Source organism: Phyllobates terribilis, unplaced genomic scaffold (genome assembly GCF_046119375.1).
Source record: "Phyllobates terribilis strain yellow unplaced genomic scaffold, ASM4611937v1 Scaffold_10__3_contigs__length_209671492, whole genome shotgun sequence".
Classification (NCBI taxonomy): domain Eukaryota; kingdom Metazoa; phylum Chordata; class Amphibia; order Anura; family Dendrobatidae; genus Phyllobates; species Phyllobates terribilis.
Window position 1 is genome coordinate 208,048,535 of NW_027362770.1, and position 19,001 is coordinate 208,067,535.

Consider the following 19,001-nt stretch of genomic DNA (forward strand, 5'->3'; position numbering starts at 1 on the left):
AAAGTCACAAAGTCTATTTTTACTAGATGGTGGCCCGATTCTAACGCATCGGGTATTCTAGAATATGTATGCGGCAGACCGGGCGGAATCAGCAGAGCGGTGTTTAAATTTGGCGGCAAAATCGCTGATTGGTCGCGGCTGGCAACCGCGACCAATCAGCAAAGCGGTGTTGAAATTTGGCGACTATATCGCTGATTGGTCACGGCCGGCGGTCGCAACTAATCAGCAGAGCGGGGTTTAAATTTTGCGCCAATAATGCAGATTGGTCGCGGCCAGCGAACGTGACCAATCAGCAGAGCGGGGTTTAAATTTTGTGCCAATAATGCTGATTGGTTGCGGCCGGCGGTCGCGACCAATAAGCAAAATGGTGTTTAAATTTGGCGCCAATAATGGTGATTGGTCACGGCCGCGACCATTCAGCAGAGCGGTGTTTAAATTTGGCGGCAATACTGAATAGTCGCGGCCGGCAATTTGGCGCCAACAATGCTGATTAGTCGCGGACGGCAACCGCGACCAATCAGCGGAGCGGGGTTTAAATTTGGCGCCAAAATCGCAGATTGGTGGCGGCCAGCGGTCGCGACCAATCAGCAGAGCGGGGTTTAAATTTGGCGCCAATAATGCTGATTGGTCGCAATCGCCGACCGCGACCAGTCAGCAGAGCGGTGTTTAAATTTGGTGCCAAAATCGCTGATTGGTCGTGGCTGGCCACCGCGACCAATCAGCAGAGCAGTGTTTAAATTTGGCGCCAATACTGCAGATTGTTCGCGGCCGGCAACCGCAACCAATCAGCAGAGCATTGTTTAAATTTGGCGCCAAGCTCGCTGATTGGTCGTGGCTGGCGTCCGCGACCAATCAGCACAGCAGTGTTTAAATGTGGCGCCTAAATCGGTGATTGGTCGCGGGCAGCGGCCGCGACCAATCAGCAGAGCGGTGTTTAACTTTAGCGCCAAGATCACTGATTGGTCGCGTGCGGAGAGCGCGACCAATCAGCGAATCGTATTGGTGAGGACCGGGGAGCGGAATCGTATTAGTGAGGACCGGGGAGCGCCGCTGCCTGTGCGGCTACTTCCGCTGCGAGAAGCCGAGAGATGAGCGACTGCTCGCAGCAGAAGTATCCCGACCCGCAGCGCCGCTCCCCGATCCTCCCTTGACACCCTAGCCGCTGATGTCCCCACAGTATCCGCATGGTGTTACAAAGGTCCGGACATTTGTGTTAAAAATCGCTGATTGATCGCGATGCTATTTAAATGTGGCGCCAAAATTGGTGATTGGTCTCGCCCAGCGTCGGCGACCAATCAGCACAGCGGTGTTTAAATGTGGAGCCAAGATCGTGATTGGTCGCGGCCGATATTTAAATTTGGCGCCCAAATCGGTGACCAAATCGCGACCAATCACCGATTTGGGCGCCAAATTTAAATTTGGGCGCCGGGTTCTCGCAGCGGAAGTATCCGCACAGGCAGCGCCGCTGACATCCATGCGGCTAGGGTGTGAAGGGAGGACCTGGGAGTGGCGCTGACATCCAATTGGTCGCGGACGCTATTTAAATGTGCCGCACAAATCGGTGATTGGTCGTGGTCTTGGCCCGCGACCAATCACTGATCTTGCCGCAAAAGTTAAACACCGCTGTGCTGATTGGTCGCGGACGCTATTTAAATGTGGCGACAAAATCGGTGATTGGTCGCGCCCAGCGTCGGCGACCAATCAGCACAGAGGTGTTTAAATGTGGAGCCAAGATCGGTGATTGGTAGCGGACGATATTTAAATGTGGCGCCCAAATCGGTGATTGGTCGCGGCGCTCATCTCCCGGCTGCATCGCCGCTGAGCTCCGTCCCACTAACGGCCGCCATCTTTTTTCAGAAATCCCGCGGCGCTGATTGGCCGCTGCCGGACCAATGAGCGACGCGGGATTTCCAGGACAGACAGATAGATAGACAGACAGACAGACGGGATAAGACAATTATATAGTAGATAGGGCCATCAGGCGGCCCTTACTATTCTTAAAGGGCCAGCACTCTTCTATGCTTTGTTGTTCCCATTGTTAATGAATGGGTCTCCTATACTATTATTGCATATGCAGTGACTGCAACGGCTGGCAAAAATTTGGAGGAACTCCAATGCCACTTGCAAGAGACATAGAGGTCGCAGGGCCTCCTACAAAAAATGCTCCCATTATTAGGAAGTGGGTTTCCCATACTGTTTGCCTATGCAGTGAAGCAATGGCTGCCAAAAATATGGAGGAACTCCAATGTCCCTTGCAAGAGACGCAGATATGTTGATATGGTACATACGATGGTGATATTGTGGTGGAGGATGAGGATGCGGAGAAGGAGGAGGACAAGAGCAAATATACAAAATCAGGAAGCCTATACCCATGTCTGGGTGTGAAGACTGAGGTGCATGGGAATAGAGTTAGACCTCCAAAAAAAAGACATTGGAGTTTATGTTACGCTGCTATCATTCGGTGGTGTTGAGAAGTCTGGCCCAATCCAGCCCTTGTTCATTTTTATAAGAGTCAGCCTGTCAGCATTTTCAGTTGACAGGCGGATGCTCTTATCAGTTATAATTCCACCAGCGGCACTAAAAACCCGCTCTGATAAAACGCTGGCGGCAGGGCAGGCCAGGACCCCCAAGGCGTAGAGAGCCAGTTCATTCCACGTATCCAGCTTGGATACCCAATAATTATAAGGCACAGAGGAATCACGGAGGACGTTGGTACGGTCGGCAAGGTACTCCCTCAGCATTTTCCGCAACTTTTCCCTCCTTGAGAGCAGGGCTGTGAAGTCGGTAAGCCAAACCTCTGACTCCTCAATTCGGGACAACGTGTTCCGTCCAGAGGTCCAACTGGGTCCTGGCTTCCAGCATATTAACCCAGTGTGCCGTCAGCGAGATGTACCGTCCCTGCCTACAAGCACTTGTCCACGTGTCCGTGGTTAGGTGAACTTTCTAGAAAATAGCAAAAGGCAATGGTACTCACCAGCCAAGGTTTCAAGAAAAATGCACACCAGGACGCAGCCGGCGCCCTTTTTGTTAGAAGGAGGTAACACAGGTGCAGAATGCTGATGAACAATCACTCTCACCCACTCTCACTGGAGGAGCGACTGCCTAGCACTAAAGCTGCACACAGATGAAACTTGCAGTAGGGTGCAATTCACACACTCGCGGCACCATGCCTAGTCAGCATCCTATTACACGCCCCTACTATTCGATTAGGCGGGATGCCCGGCACCCTATCCGTGCATCGCAGAGGTGCGAAGCCCCAACTCACAAGGTCACCATTAATGGGCCTGGCTGCGCCCTGGCAGATAAAAAAAGTGCAAAAATATCATATGAGGTATTAGTTAATATTTTGGCTAAAATACGTAAGCTCGCAACCCATCGTCAAGGATCCTCACGGTTTTGCGAGTCCCTACTCTAACATTAAAAACAGACAGCATAGCCAGAACAATAAACAGAATTTAAAAAAAAAAAAAGGTGGACTTTCCCAGTAACTACTGTTACGCTCGCGCCTGGACTGACTGGCGTGAGCGTGATTAGTGATCCCACTGTACCATGAACCGAGTAGTGGCTGGAGGGGCGTAACTAAGTATCAACCCAATCCGACCAAGGTCGCACGGCGGCTTAGTCGACTCCGTGGACCAAGGAGGAACCGAGCAGAGGGACCAGGTGCGACTCCAGGTCAGACCCCGGTCACAGTTGTTGACCCACACCGGGGAATGCAGGAACAGGCAGGTTAGACTGGCATACAGGCAGGTGGGTATTGGCAAGTATGGCTGGTATGCAGACAGGTGGGCACTGGCAAGCACGGCTGGTATGCAGACAGGTGGGCACTGGCAAGCACGGCTGGTATGCAGACAGGTGGGCACTGGCAAGCACAGCTGGAGTGCAGCCAGGGAGGTACTAGCAGGTTGGAGCGCAGGCTGGATAGGGTCCAGTACAGACTGGGAGACGGGTTCAGAGCCGCAAATGCGGTAGTCAAGCAGAGTAAAGCAAAACTTCAGGTGCGGTGGACAAGGCTGAGCAGAGCGAAACCGCTGGTGCGGTGGACAAGGCTGAGTAGAGCGAAACCGCAGGTGCGGTGGACAAGGCTGAGCAGAGCGAAACCGCAGGTGCGGTGGACAAGGCTGAGCAGAGCGAAACCGCAGGTGCGGTGGACAAGGCTGAGCAGAGCGAAACCGCAGGTGCGGTGGACAAGGCTGAGCAGAGCGAAACCGCAGGTGCGGTGGACAAGGCTGAGCAGAGCGAAACCGCAGGTGCGGTGGACAAGGCTGAGCAGAGCGAAACCGCAGGTGCGGTGGACAAGGCTGAGCAGAGCGAAACCGCAGGTGCGGTGGACAAGGCAGAGAGGACAGGGCTCTGTTCACATGGAACAGACAGGAAAATGCAGGAAGATGGCTAGAACACAGGAGGAAGATACGGAGGAAGGGAAAAGGGACAAGCAGAACCAGATACACACAAGGTACTTCACATGAAGTAGCGAGTGGACACAAAACTCACAAACTGAAGTACAGAGACAACGAGTTGGAGTTAGGTGCAGGTTCAGATACTGCAGGAAAAGGGAAGGTCCGGACATAGAGACAAACAGGTAACAGGCTAGGATACAGTTCAGACAGGAACCTCTACTGCAATGAGATACAAAAACGAGCCTGGGTATACAGCCCCCAGAGTGGTGGGAACAGACTAGAAGTCAGAGATAACAGGTCTGAGAATGCAGCCCCCAGAATGGCGGAGACAGACTAGAAACAGGACAGGACCTGGCAATTCAGTAGCAAAGACTAACTGAGTGAAGGTGTTGCTCAGGCACCTCCTACTGGGTGGAGGGGGTTTAACTATCCAGTGACTCATAGCAATAGGCTGGAGACGCATTAGGGGTGCGCCCACAGCAGCTATGAGAATCAGGAAGTAACCGGGCCGCCGCCCTAAACAGTCAGTCAAGAGACATGTACATAGCATGAACTGGAGCAAGGTTTGTAGGCTGGACTGACAGGTAAGATTGCGGTCTTGTATAGTGGGAGGTGGTGCACTATACAGGCATGCCGCCAGGGATGTTACAACTGCGTTGTTGAGAGCATGTTTAATGTGGGACACGTGCTCGTGTAATGCAGGGACAGCACATCGGGAGAAATAGTGGCGGCTGGGGACCGCGTACCGAGGGACGGCCGCCGCCATCAGGTTGCGGAAAGCTTCCGTCTCCATGAGCCTAAAAGGCAACATTTTGAGCGCAAGCATTCGCGAAATGTGTGAATTTAGTAGTGTGGCCTGTGGGGCGTTGGCTGTTTATTTGCGCTTGCGTTCCATGGACTGGGGTAGGGACAACTGAACGCTACGCTGGGACAAGGACGTGGACTTGGTTGCTGATGGTGCTAGTTGAGAGTGTGCAATGACAGGTGCAGGACGGGAGGCATCTTGGCATGCTCCATGGACAGGGGATTGGCGTGCACGCACAACAACTGACAAAGCAGTGGTGTCACCCGCAGACACTGTTGCTGGACCCTGGGTTTCGGCCCACTTAGTCGGGTGCTTTGCTGCCATGTGCCTGATCATGCTGGTTGTGGTCAGGCTGCTAGTTTTGCTACACCTGCTGATGCTGGGCTGGCAGGTGGTGCAAATGGTCTTTTTGAGGTTATCTGCAGAGGCTTTAAAAAATTACCAGACACGGGAAGACCTAACAGTTGTACTGGCAACTTCCGTTGTGTTGGCGTTACGAGTAACTCTTTCCTGCCTTGTGTCTGCGGGCACCACGCTGCTTCTTCCTGCCTGTTGTGGTGCTACACCTCCCCCCCCCCCATGTGTGCTGTTGTCCTCGCTCTGTATGTCCCCCTGCCAGGTTGGGTCAGTTACTATATCATCCACCACCTCGTCTTCCACTTCTGCACCCTGGTCCTTGTCCTGACTTTCTGGCAATTGTGTCTCATCTTCATCATCATCCACCTCTTGCGACTGTAATTGCACTTTCTCACCGTCGCCTTCATGTGACCGTGGCTGGTCCAATATTTGGGCATCACTACACGCGTTCTCCTCTTGACTCGCTTGAAACTGGCCAGGCGAGAGGCCCGAATCTACAAATGGAAGAGTGAACAGCTCTTCTGAGTGTCCAAGTGTGGGATCAGGAAGGAGGATCAGGGTGAAGAATATGCTGTCCAGACTCACGGCTACTGAGACTTAACCGTGTGGAAGACAGGGTGGTGGTGGTGGTGGCTAAGTGACTGGAAGTATTATCTGCTATCCAGCCAATAACCTTTTGACACTGCTCTGTGTTCAGTAGTGGTGTTCTGCGGTCCCCTAGTAATTGGGAAAGGAAGGTCGAGCGACAAGATGTGGGTGTTTGTTGTGGCACAATTTCAGCTTGCCCACGGCCACTTCCTAGGCCTCTGCATGCACCATCACGTCCATTTCCCCGTCCCTTGCCACACCTTGCCCATTTTTAATGGAGGACAATATTTTCCACGTTCACGAGAAATGGCTGATTTTGGAACGCAGTTATATGTGATACGTCTGACAGAGAACCACAATTTTAAATAGCAGGCCTTTAATTTGCTAATACTATTCTTCACAGACAACTAGTGTGAATAGCTTGACCGACACACTGCAACGGAATGAAAATGGAAGAAATGTCTGGTTTTGGAACACTCTTATAGTTGTTATGTCTTACAGAGAACCACGGTTTTAAATAGCATGCCTGTTATTTGCTAATACTATCCTTGAAAAAAGTAGAGAGAGAGGCGCAAATAGCGCTGTTACCCGGTAACACAATCTGCTCACCTTATTGAGTTGTGATGATGCACAACTCATATAAACAGCGTATTGGAGGGCTGCAGGAAACACCGATCCCCAGGGAATCTTGAAGCACGTAGTATAAGATATGATGGTGTGACTACAGAATCGCTTGACCGACACATTGCAACGGAATGAAAATGGAAGAAATGGCTGATTTTGGAACACTCTTATAGGTGTAATGTCTGACAGAGAACCACGGTTGTAAATAGCAGACCTGTTATTTGCTAATACTATTCTTCTCAGAAACCTAGCATCAATAGCTTGACCGACACACTGCAACAGAATGTAAATGGAGGCTAATATTTTCCACGTTCAGTTTAAATTTCTGGATTTTTATCGCTGAAATATGGAACAGATCTGGCTGTATTCTGCAGTGCTAACAAGCAAATGGAGCAGAAAAACAGTGTACTCTGGATTGCTTTTTAAGCAAATGACCAGGATTAAGATAAAAAAAAAATTTCCCTGGCCCCTGATATCAGGGGCTATGTCTACAAATATCTGTAATTATTATAGCAGCAGCAGACAGGACATTCAATGGACCCTCTTGTGCTGTGTCATACACTGCAGTCTGCCACATACACTGCCTGCCTGCCTAGCACTGATGTTGTGGAATACCTATACTAACAGGACGTTCAATGGACTCTCTTGCACTATATGCACTGCAGTCTGCCACATACACTGCCTGCCTGCCTAACTCCTGCTATCACCACTGATTATATGCAGATGGATTAGTCCTCAGAAGGACTGTTAGTTCAGATGGATCTATAATATAACGGGAGATGCAAGTCTCTGTCTGAAGCCTCGATAGACTGCGCATGCGCGACAAGCAGTCTGGCTCCAGACAGAATAACGCATCCAGCCATTACAGGTAAGAGGAGTGTGTATGGCGCCGGAGATCGCGGTATTCATAGGCACTGACCTGACCAGGAGGAGCGTTGCCACGGCGCCTCTCTTCGCCGGAAACCGGGGCAGGAGTGAGACGTCGGATCATTTGCAGTGTGTCTTCAGCTAAATGGCGCCAGACAGCGCGGTGCTGCGGCGCCGCACTCCTCCCCCGGCCTCCGGCAGAACAGGACGCAGCAGTGCTGGAGCACAGAGAAGGAAGGTAAGTATAAGTGTTTATTTTTTTGTATGTGTGTACAGTGTGAAAGGGATTGGGGGGTGAGGGGGCCACTCATACCAGGATTGTGGTGTGAGGGGATCATGCATACCAGGATTGGGGATGAGGGGTGCCATGCATACCAGGATTGGGGGGTGAGGGGTACCACACATACCAGGATTGGGGGATGAGGGGTACCACACATACCAGGATTGGGGGATGAGGGGTACCATACATACAAGCATTGGGGGATGAGGGGTTCCATACATACCAGGATTGGGGGGTGAGGGGACCATGCATACCAGGATGAGGGGTACCACACATACCATTATTGGGGGATGAGAGGACCATGCATACCAGGATGGGGGGGTGAGGGGAACATGCTTACCAGGAATGGGCGGTGAGGGGTGCCATGCATACCAGGAAGGTGGGGTGAGGAGACCATGCTTACCAGGATTGGGGGGTGAGGGGTACCATACATACCAGGATAGGAATGCGGGGAACCATACATACCAGGATGAGGGGTATCATGCATACCAGAATAGGGATGAGGGGTACCATGCATACCAGGATAAGGATGAGGGGTGCCATGCATACTAGGATGAGGGATTGGATGCCATGCATACCAGGTTTCTGGCATGAGGAGGCCATACATACCAGAATTGGGATGAGGGGTGCCATGCATACCAGGATGAGGGGTACCATACATACCAGGATAGGGATGAGGGGTACCATGTATACCAGGATAGGGATGAAGGGTACCATGTATACCAGGATAGGGATGAGGGGTACCATATATACCAGGATTGGGGATTAGGGGCCCATGCATACCAGGATAGGGATGAGGAGTGCCATGCATACCAGGATGGGGGTGAGGGAGCCATGCATACCAGGATTGGGGATGAGGGAGTCATGCTTACCAGGATTGGTGATGACAGGTGCCATGCATACCAGGATTGGGGATGAGGGGTGCCATGCATACCAGGATTGGGGGTGAGGGATGCCATGCATACCAGGATTGGGGATGAGGGGTGCCATGCATACCAGGATTGGGAATGAGGGGTGCCATGCATACCAGGATAGGGATGAGGAGTACCACACATACCACGATTGTGGATGAGGGGTGCCACGCATACCAGGATTGTGGATGAGGGGTGCCACACATTCCAGGATTGGGGGTGAGGGGTGCCATGCATACCAGGATTGGGGGTGAGGGGTGCCATGCATACCAGGATTGGGGGTGAGGGGTGCCATGCATACCAGGATTGGGATGAGGGGTGCCATGCATACCAGGAGAGTAATGAGGGGTGCCATGCATACCAGGATTGGGATGAGGGGTGCCATGCATACCAGGATAGGATGGTGGGGACAGGATGGGGGCAGCACAAATGCCAGGATGGGGGCAGCACATACCAGCATGGGAAACCATATACCAATAAAAATGCTCGCCACCCAGGCGTAGAAAAGGTTCAATAGCTAGTATATATATATATATATATATATATATATATATATATATGTTGTAGAATACCTATACTAACTATGAACAAGCAAATCTCTCCCTAGCTCAGCAGCAGCTCTCCCTACACTGTCTGATCTGGAGTGACTGACGAGCATGGCGGCGCCCGGTCTGATATACACCTGATGACGCTGTGCGGCCAGCCAATCACTGTAATGCCACAACCAACATGGCTATGGCATTACAGTTCGTGGCAGGCAATCCCTGCATGTTCATTGGCTGTGTAAAGAGCGCCAAACATGCAGGGAGGGGACCCGAGCTCTCGCCGAGCAACCCCGGAAATACTCGCCGAATGCCGAGCTTGTCGAGCACAGTGATGCTCGGGCGAGTACGGAGCAGTGGCCAGCATGTTCTCTCATCACTAATGACAATGAAATAAAGGTGCTGGATTGGCCCCCAGTCCCCAGACATCAACCCAATCAAACACTTGTGGGTAAAGTAGAGGATAAAGCTGTATACAGACCCGAGTGAGGCGACCAGTATGCGCCAACTGTGGGAGCGTGTAGAAGAGACTTGGGTGGGTGGAAGCAATAATTGTACCGGGTGGGTGGAAGCAGTAATTGTACTGGTGTGCGTGGAAGCTATAATTGTACGGGTGGGTGGAAGCAATAATTGTACCGGGTGGGTGGCAGCAATAATTGTACTGGGTGGGTGGCACAAATAATTGTACTGGGTGGGTGGGAGCAATAATTGTTCTGGTTGGGTGGCAGCAATAATTGTACTGGGTGGGTGGAAGCAATAATTGTACTGCGTAGGTGGAAGCAATAATTGTACTGGTTGGGTGGAAAGCAATAATTGTACTGGGTGGGTGGCAGCAATAATTGTACTAGGTGGGTGGCAGCAATAATTGTACCGGGTGGGTAGCAGCAATAATTGTACCGGGTGGGTGGCAGCAATAATTGTACTGGGTGGGTGGCAGCAATAATTGTACTGGGTGGGTGGAAGCTATAATTGTACTGGGTGGGTGGAAGCTATAATTGTACCGATGTGGGTGGAAGCAATAATTGTACTGGGTGGGTGGCACAAATAATTGTACTGGCTGGGTGGCACAAATAATTGTACTAGGTGGGTGGGAGCAATAATTGTACTGGGTGGGTGAAAGCTATAATTGTGCTGGTTGGGTGGAAGCAATAATTGTACTAGATGGGTGGAAGAAATAATTGTACTGCGTAGGTGGAAGCAATAATTGTACTGCTAGGTGGAAGCAATAATTGTACTGGGTGGGTGGAAGCAATAATTGTACTGGGTGGGTGGAAGCAATAATTGTACTGCGTAGGTGGAAGCAATAATTGTACTGGGTGGGTGGAAGCAATAATTGTACTGGGTGGGTGGAAGCAATAATTGTACCGGGTGGATGGAAGCAATAATTGTACCGGGTGGGTGGAAGCAATAATTGTACCGGGTGGGTGGAAGCAATAATTGTACTGGGATGGGTGGAAGCAATAATTGTACCGGGTGGGTGGAAAGCAATAATTGTACCGGGTGGGTGAAAGCAATAATTGCACCGGGTGGGTGGAAGCAATAATTGTACCGGGTGGGTGGAAGCAATAATTGTACCGGGTGGGTGGAAGCAATAATTGTACCGGGTGGGTGGAAGCAATAATTGTACTGGGATGGGTGGAAGCAATAATTGTACTGGGTGGGTGGAAAGCATTAATTGTACTGGGTGGGTGGCAGCAATAATTGTACCGGGTGGGTGGAAGCAATAATTGTACCGGGTGGGTGGAAGCAATAATTGTACTGGGTGGGTGGAAGCAATAATTGTACTGGGTGGGTGGAAGCAATAATTGTACTGCGTAGGTGGAAGCAATAATTGTACTTGGTGGGTGGAAGCAATAATTGTACTGGGTGGGTGGAAGCAATAATTGTACCGGGTGGGTGGAAGCAATAATTGTACTGGGATGGGTGGAAGCAATAATTGTACCGGGTGGGTGGAAAGCAATAATTGTACCGGGTGGGTGGAAGCAGTAATTGCACCGGGTGGGTGGAAGCAATAATTGTACCGGGTGGGTAGAAGCAATAATTGCACCTGGTGGGTGGAAGCAATAATTGTACCGGGTGGGTGGAAGCAATAATTGTACCGGGTGGGTGGAAGCAATAATTGTACCGGGTGGGTGAAAGCAATAATTGTACCGGGTGGGTGGAAGCAATAATTGTACTGGGATGAGTGGAAGCAATAATTGTACCGGGTGGGTGGCAGCAATAATTGTACCGGGTGGATGGAAGCAATGATTGTACCGGGAGGGTGGAAGCAATAATTGTACCGGGTGGGTGGAAGCAATAATTCTACCGGGTGGGTGGAAGTAATAATTGTACCGGTTGGGTGGAAAGCAATAATTGTACTGGGTGGGTGGAAGCAATAATTGTACCGGGTGGGTGGAAGCAATAATTGTACTGGGTGGGTGGAAGCAATAATTGCACTGGGTGGGTGGAAGCAATAATTGTACCGGGTGGGTGGAAGCAATAATTGTACCGGTTGGGTGGAAGCAATAATTGTACCGGTTGGGTGGAAGCAATAATTGTACTTGTGTGGGTGGCAGCAATAATTGTACTGGGTGGGTGGAAGCAATAATTGTACTGGTGTGGGTGGCAGCAATAATTGTCCTGGGTGGGTGGAAGCAATAATTGTACCGGGTGGGTGGAAGCAATAATTGTACTGGGTCGGTGGAAGCTATAATTGTACTGGGTGGGTGGAAGCAATAATTGCACTGGGTGGGTGGAAGCAATAATTGTACTGGGTGGGTGGCAGCAATAATTGTACTGGGTGGGTGGAAGCAATAATTGCACTGGGTGGGTGGCAGCAATAATTGTACTGGGTGGGTGAAAGCAATAATTGTACTGGGTGGGTGGAAGCAATAATTGTACTGGGTGGGTGGCAGCAATAATTGTACTGGGTGGGTGGAAGCAATAATTGTACTGGGTGGGTGGAAGCAATAATTGCACTGGGTGGGTGGAAGCAATAATTGCACTGGGTGGGTGGCAGCAATAATTGTACTGGGTGGGTGGAAGCAATAATTGTACTGGGTGGGTGGAAGCAATAATTGTACTGCGTGGGTGGAAGCAATAATTGTACTGGTTGGGTGGGAAGCAATAATTGTACTGGGTGGGTGGCAGCAATAATTGTACTGGGTGGGTAGCAGCAATAATTGTACCGGGTGGGTGGAAGCAGTAATTGTACTGGTGTGGGTGGAAGCAATAATTGTACGGGTGGGTGGAAGCAATAATTCTACCGAGTGGGTGGCAGCAATAATTGTACCGGGTGGGTGGAAAGCAATAATTGTACCGGGTGGGTGGAAGCAATAATTGCACCGGGTGGGTGGAAGCAATAATTGTACCGGGTGGGTGGAAACAATAATTGCACCTGGTGGGTGGAAGCAATAATTGTACCGGGTGGGTGGAAGCAATAATTGTACCGGGTGGGTGAAAGCAATAATTGTACCGGGTGGGTGGAAGCAATAATTGTACTGGGATGAGTGGAAGCAATAATTGTACTGGGTGGGTGGCAGCAATAATTGTACCGGGTGTGTGGAAGCAATAATTCTACCGGGTGGGTGGAAGTAATAATTGTACCGGTTGGGTGGAAAGTAATAATTGTACTGGGTGGGTGGAAGCAATAATTGTACCGGGTGGGTGGAAGCAATAATTGCACTGGGTGGGTGGAAGCAATAATTGTACCGGGTGGGTGGAAGCAATAATTGTACCGGGTGGGTGGAAGCAATAATTGTACCGGTTGGGTGGAAGCAATAATTGTACCGGTTGGGTGGAAGCAATAATTGTACTTGTGTGGGTGGCAGCAATAATTGTACTGGGTGGGTGGAAGTAATAATTGTACTGGTGTGGGTGGCAGCAATAATTGTCCTGGGTGGGTGGAAGCAATAATTGTACCGGGTGGGTGGAAGCAATAATTGTACTGGGTCGGTGGAAGCTATAATTGTACTGGGTGGGTGGAAGCAATAATTGTACTGGTGTGCGTGGCAGCAATAATTGTACTGGGTGGGTGGAAGCAATAATTGCACTGGGTGGGTGGCAGCAATAATTGTACTGGGTGGGTGGAAGCAATAATTGTACTGGGTGGGTGGAAGCAATAATTGTACTGGGTGGGTGGAAGCAATAATTGTACTGCGTAGGTGGAAGCAATAATTGTACTGGTTGGGTGGGAAGCAATAATTGTACTGGGTGGGTGGCAGCAATAATTGTACTGGGTGGGTAGCAGCAATAATTGTACCGGGTGGGTGGAAGCAGTAATTGTACTGGTGTGGGTGGAAGCAATAATTGTACGGGTGGGTGGAAGCAATAATTCTACCGAGTGGGTGGCAGCAATAATTGTACCGGGTGGGTGGCAGCAATAATTGTACTGGGTGGGTGGCAGCAATAATTGTACTGGGTGGGTGGAAGCTATAATTGTACTAGGTGGGTGGAAGCTATAATTGTACCGATGTGGGTGGAAGCAATAATTGTACTGGGTGGGTGGCACAAATAATTGTACTGGCTGGGTGGCACAAATAATTGAACTAGGTGGGTGGGAGCAATAATTGTACTGGGTGGGTGGCAGCAATAATTGTACTGGGTGGGTGGAAGCAATAATTGCACTGGGTGGGTGGCAGCAATATTTGTACTGGGTGGGTGGAAGCAATAATTGTACTGGGTGGGTGGAAGCAATAATTGTACTGGGTGGGTGGGAGAAATAATTGTACTGGGTGGGCGGAAGCAATAATTGTACCGGGTGGGTGGAAGCAATAATTGCACCGGGTGGGTGGAAGCAATAATTATACCGGGTGGGTGACAGCAATAATTGTACCGGGTGGGTGGAAGCAATAATTGTACTGGGTGGGTGGAAGCTATAAGTGCACTGGGTGGGTGGAAGCAATAATTGCACTAACAGGCGATGTCAGCGCTATGTGGGTTGTTTGTAGCCGGTGGCATTTTCTGTACTAGGAGTGGGAGACACTAATCTCAGTGTTGGTGGCGACTTACTATTGTGTATGGTGGCATTATGGCAACCCTTGATATGAGTGAACACTGCATGGCTGCATGAAGTCCTTCTGGTCTGTGGTTAGGGTTGAGTACTGCACTGGGGTTCCAGGTGGGTGTTGATTAGTGTAGATGGGACGTACAGTACATTTTTAGATTTTTGAGATTGTAGGTCGACCTGAGTTTAGTTGAACCTTAACTTCTTTCTACATGAGTTGGCCGCCCTGCAGTATTGCAGTGTAATATGCTGCAATCTGAGGACAGGCGCTTACTACTGCCACGACAATGGCTTTGGGGGCCTTCTTTTCTGTGACTGGGGGGTACTCGCACTGGAAAGGCTAAGATCTGCGCTCTGAGGCAGGGTTGGTCAAGACTTTGGGTCCTTCTCACTTTCCATGACACTGTCACGTGATCCAGGTAACCTCTTCAGCCAAGGTCCACCAATCCTCCACCGTCTCCTCATCTGGGAGCCTCATGCACTGAAATCTGTGTGACCACCATTCCCTCTCACTGCCATGAGTCTATGGCAGTGCTGCCCACTCTGTGGATAGGGAATAAATGCTGTTCATGGGACACCTCTTGTAGTGACTGACTGGAGGCGGGCTGCTCAGACATGCAAGGTTTAGAACCTGGGTTAAGCCATTGACACTTTTTGCATGCACAGATTTACATAATAATTGTACTGGGGTGAAGAAAGCATTAATAGTAATGTGGTGGGTGGCAGCAGTAATTGTACTGGGTGGGTGGCAGCAATAATTGTACTGGGTGGGTGGCAGCAGTAATTGTACTGGGATGGGTGGAAGCAATAATTGTACTGGGTGGGTGGAAGCAATAATTGTACTGGGTGGGTGGCAGCAGTAATTGTACTGGGATGGGTGGAAGCAATAATTGTACTGGGTGGGTGGCAGCAGTAATTGTACTGGGATGGGTGGAAGCAATAATTGTACCGGGTGGGTGGCTGCAATAATTGTACTGGGGTGAGTGGAAGCAATAATTGTACTGGGTGGGTGGCTGCAATAATTGTACTATGGTTAGTGGCAGCAATAATTGTACTGGGTGAGTGGAAGCAATAATTGTACCGGGGTGGGTGGCAGCAATAATTGTACTGGGTGGGTGGAAGCAATAATTGTACTGGGTGCGTGGCAGCAATAATTGTACTTGGGTGAGTGGAAGCAATAATTGTGCTGCGTGGATGGAAGCAATAATTGTACGGGGTGAGTGGAAGCAATAATTGTACTGCGTGGGTGGAAGCAATAATTGTACTGCGTGGGTGGAAGCAATAATTGTACTGGAGTGAGTGGAAGCAATAATTGTACTGGGTGGGTGGAAACAATAATTGTACTGCGTGGGTGGAAGCAGTAATTGTACTGGGTGGGTGGAAGCAATAATTGTACTGGGTGGGTGGAAGCAATAGTGGTACTGGGGTGAGTGGAAGCAATAATTGTACTGCGTGTGTGGAAGCAATAATTGTACTGAGTGGGTGGGAGCAATAATTGTACTGGGTGGGTGGAAGCAATAATTGTTCTGGGTGGGTGGCAGCAATAATTGTACTGGGTGGGTGGCAGCAATAATTGTACTGGGTGGGTGGAACCAATAATTGTACTGGGTGGGTGGTACAAATAATTGTACTGCGTGGGTGGAAGCAATAATTGTACTGGGGTGAGTGGAAGCAATAATTGTACTGCGTGGGTGGAAACAATAATTGAACTGCGTGGGTGGAAGCAGTAATTGTACTGGTTGGGTGGAAGCAATAATTGTACTGGGTGGGTGGGAGCAATAATTGTACTGGCTGGGTGGCACAAATAATTGTACTGGCTGGGTGGGAGCAATAATTGTTCTGGGTGGGTGGCAGAAATAATTGTACTGGGTTGGTGGAAGCAATAATTGTTCTGGGTGGGTGGCAGCAATAATTGTACTGGGTGGGTGGCAGCAATAATTGTACTGGGTGGGTGGCAGCAATAATTGTACCGGGTGGGTGGCAGCAATAATTGTACCGGGTGGGTGGCACCAATAATTGTACTGGGTGGGTGGAAGCAATAATTGTACCGGGTGGGTGGAAGCAATAATTGTACTGGGTGGGTGGAAGCAATAACTGTACTGCGTAGGTGGAAGCAATAATTGTACTGCGTGGGTGGAAGCAATAATTGTACTGGGTGGGTGGAAGCAATAATTGTACCGGGTGGATGGAAGCTATAATTGTTTCGGGTGGGTGGAAGCAATAATTGTACCGGGTGGGTGGAAGCAATAATTGTACCGGGTGGGTGGAAGCAATAATTGCACCGGGTGGGTGGAAGCAATAATTGCACTGGGTGGGTGGAAGCAATAATTGTACTGGGTGGGTGGAAGCAATAATTGTACTGTGTAGGTGGAAGCAATAATTGTACTGGGTGGATGGAAGCAATAATTGTACCGGGTGGATGGAAGCAATAATTGTACTGGGTGGGTGGCAGCAATAATTGTACTGGGTAGGTGGTAAGCAATAATTGTACCGGGTGGGTGGAAGCAATAATTGCACTGGGTGGGTGGAAGCAATAATTGTATTTTGCTGGGTTGAAGCAATAATTGTACTGGGTGGGTGGAAGCAATAATTGTACCGGGTGGGTGGAAGCAATAATTGTACCGGGTGGGTGGCAGCAGTAATTGTACTGGGATGGGTTGAAGCAATAATTGTACTGGGTGGGTGGAAGCAATAATTGTACTGGGTGGGTGGAAGCAATAATTGTACTGGGTGGGTGGAAGCAAATAATTGTACTGGGTGGGTGGAAGCAATAATTGTACCGGGTGGGTGGCAGCAATAATTGTACTGGGTGGGTGGAATTAATAATTGTACCGGGTGGGTGGAAGCAATAATTGTACTGGGTGGGTGACAGCAATAATTGTACTGGGTGGGTGGAAGCAATAATTGTACTGGTGTGGGTGGAAGCAATAATTGCACCGGGTGGGTGGAAGCAATAATTGCACCGGGTGGGTGGAAGCAATAATTGCACTAACAGGCGATGTCAGTGCTATGTGGGTTGTTTGTAGCCGGTGGCATTTTCTGTACTAGGAGTGGGAGACACTAATCTCAGTGTTGGTGGCGACTTACTATTGTGTATGGTGGCATTATGGCAACCCTTGATATCAGTGAACACTGCATGGTTGCATTAATAAGTCCTTCTGGTCTGTGGTTAGGGTTGAGTACTGCACTGGGGTTCCAGGTGGGTGTTGATTAGTGTAGATGGGACGTACAGTACATTTTTAGATTTTTGAGATTGTAGGTCGACCTGAGTTTAGTTGAACCTTAACTTCTTTCTACATGAGTTGGCCGCCCTGCAGTATTGCAGTGTAATATGCTGCAATCTGAGGACAGGCGCTTACTACTGCCACGACAATGGCTTTGGGGGCCTTCTTTTCTGTGACTGGGGGGTGCTCGTACTGGAAAGGCTAAGATCTGCGCTCTGAGGCAGGGTTGGTCAAGACTTTGGGTCCTTCTCACTTTCCATGACACTGTCACGTGATCCAGGTAACCTCTTGAGCCAAGGTCCACCAATCCTCCACCGTCTCTTGAAATGTGTGCGGCCATCATAAATGGCTCCGTCCATTGTCAGATTAACCATCGTGGTCAATGACCTGATATTCAGTCTGTAGGAACCTTTCACAGATGGCCGTTCTCGTGTTATTAGTTCTGTCTTCTGCCGCTTTTGTTGAGTCTTAGACTTTTCCTTAGAGACTGCCTCTAAATGTAATTGGGTTGTGTATATTTGGGGGGCTGCTTAGGTCTCTGATCCTAAGACTGTCGGACCTTCTCTGAATATTTAGAAGAGCTGGATACATCTTCCATGGCGGTTTTCATGGCTGAGATCTATACACCGATCGTCTGTCTGGTGGATTTACATTAGCACATTCTTTCCATTCCTCCGCTCTCCCTGATGACCAGCCGTGGCGTCACGACCATGAACCCTACAGACTTCTTCTATATACAGTAAGAACATTTACAGACGTCTTTTATATAGACAGTAGGAGTCCAGAACAATTCCTAATCTTGGCCTGAATCTTCTTTTACATTAAGTGGCTGGAATGGAATAACTTTCAGCTCTGTAACGTCCATCACAGTCTCTTTAACATGGAGATTTTCCGTTCTTTTGCAGAATCACAATAGATATTGCCATCAGCAGGATTTAGGCCATGTGCAGATGGAGTTTATTTGAGATGTTTTCTAGTGAAAACCTTTTCAGGAAATTCTCCTGAAGCTTTTTGGAAGAGTTTTTCGGATAGGAGCATTTTCCATCCGGAGTCACCTTTTTTTTCGAAACCTGAACTAGAAAAAAAAAGCTGTAAAGTGTGAAGATCTGAAGAGCAAAGTGTTTTACAATAGAAATGAATAGGAAAAGTTCTTCAGGCGTTTTTTGTTTTTTTGAGGAGGACCTGCTTCAATGAATTCCACTTGCACATAGTCTTATAGTAAGACTGTATAATGGTGGTCAGAGCTGGAGGCGCATTCTACATTCATTAATTGCCGAGCTGGTCATCTCCTTCCAAACAAGTCAAGCATCTAAGTAAATATTATCTCCAAATATGTCATGTCAGGATTGTCTCCAGCGAACAGCAAGCTATCCCCGAATAATAAAAATACTCTGTAACACAAGAGGAGGAGACATT

The 19,001-nt window shown here is 49.4% G+C and overlaps 1 protein-coding gene across 3 annotated transcripts in view; it reads left to right on the forward strand.

Moving 5' to 3' along the window:
- RERG (RAS like estrogen regulated growth inhibitor) overlaps nucleotides 1–19,001 on the forward strand; it is a 403,944-nt gene that overhangs the window by 129,839 nt on the left and 255,104 nt on the right. The gene's annotated exons all lie outside the window — the stretch shown is intronic.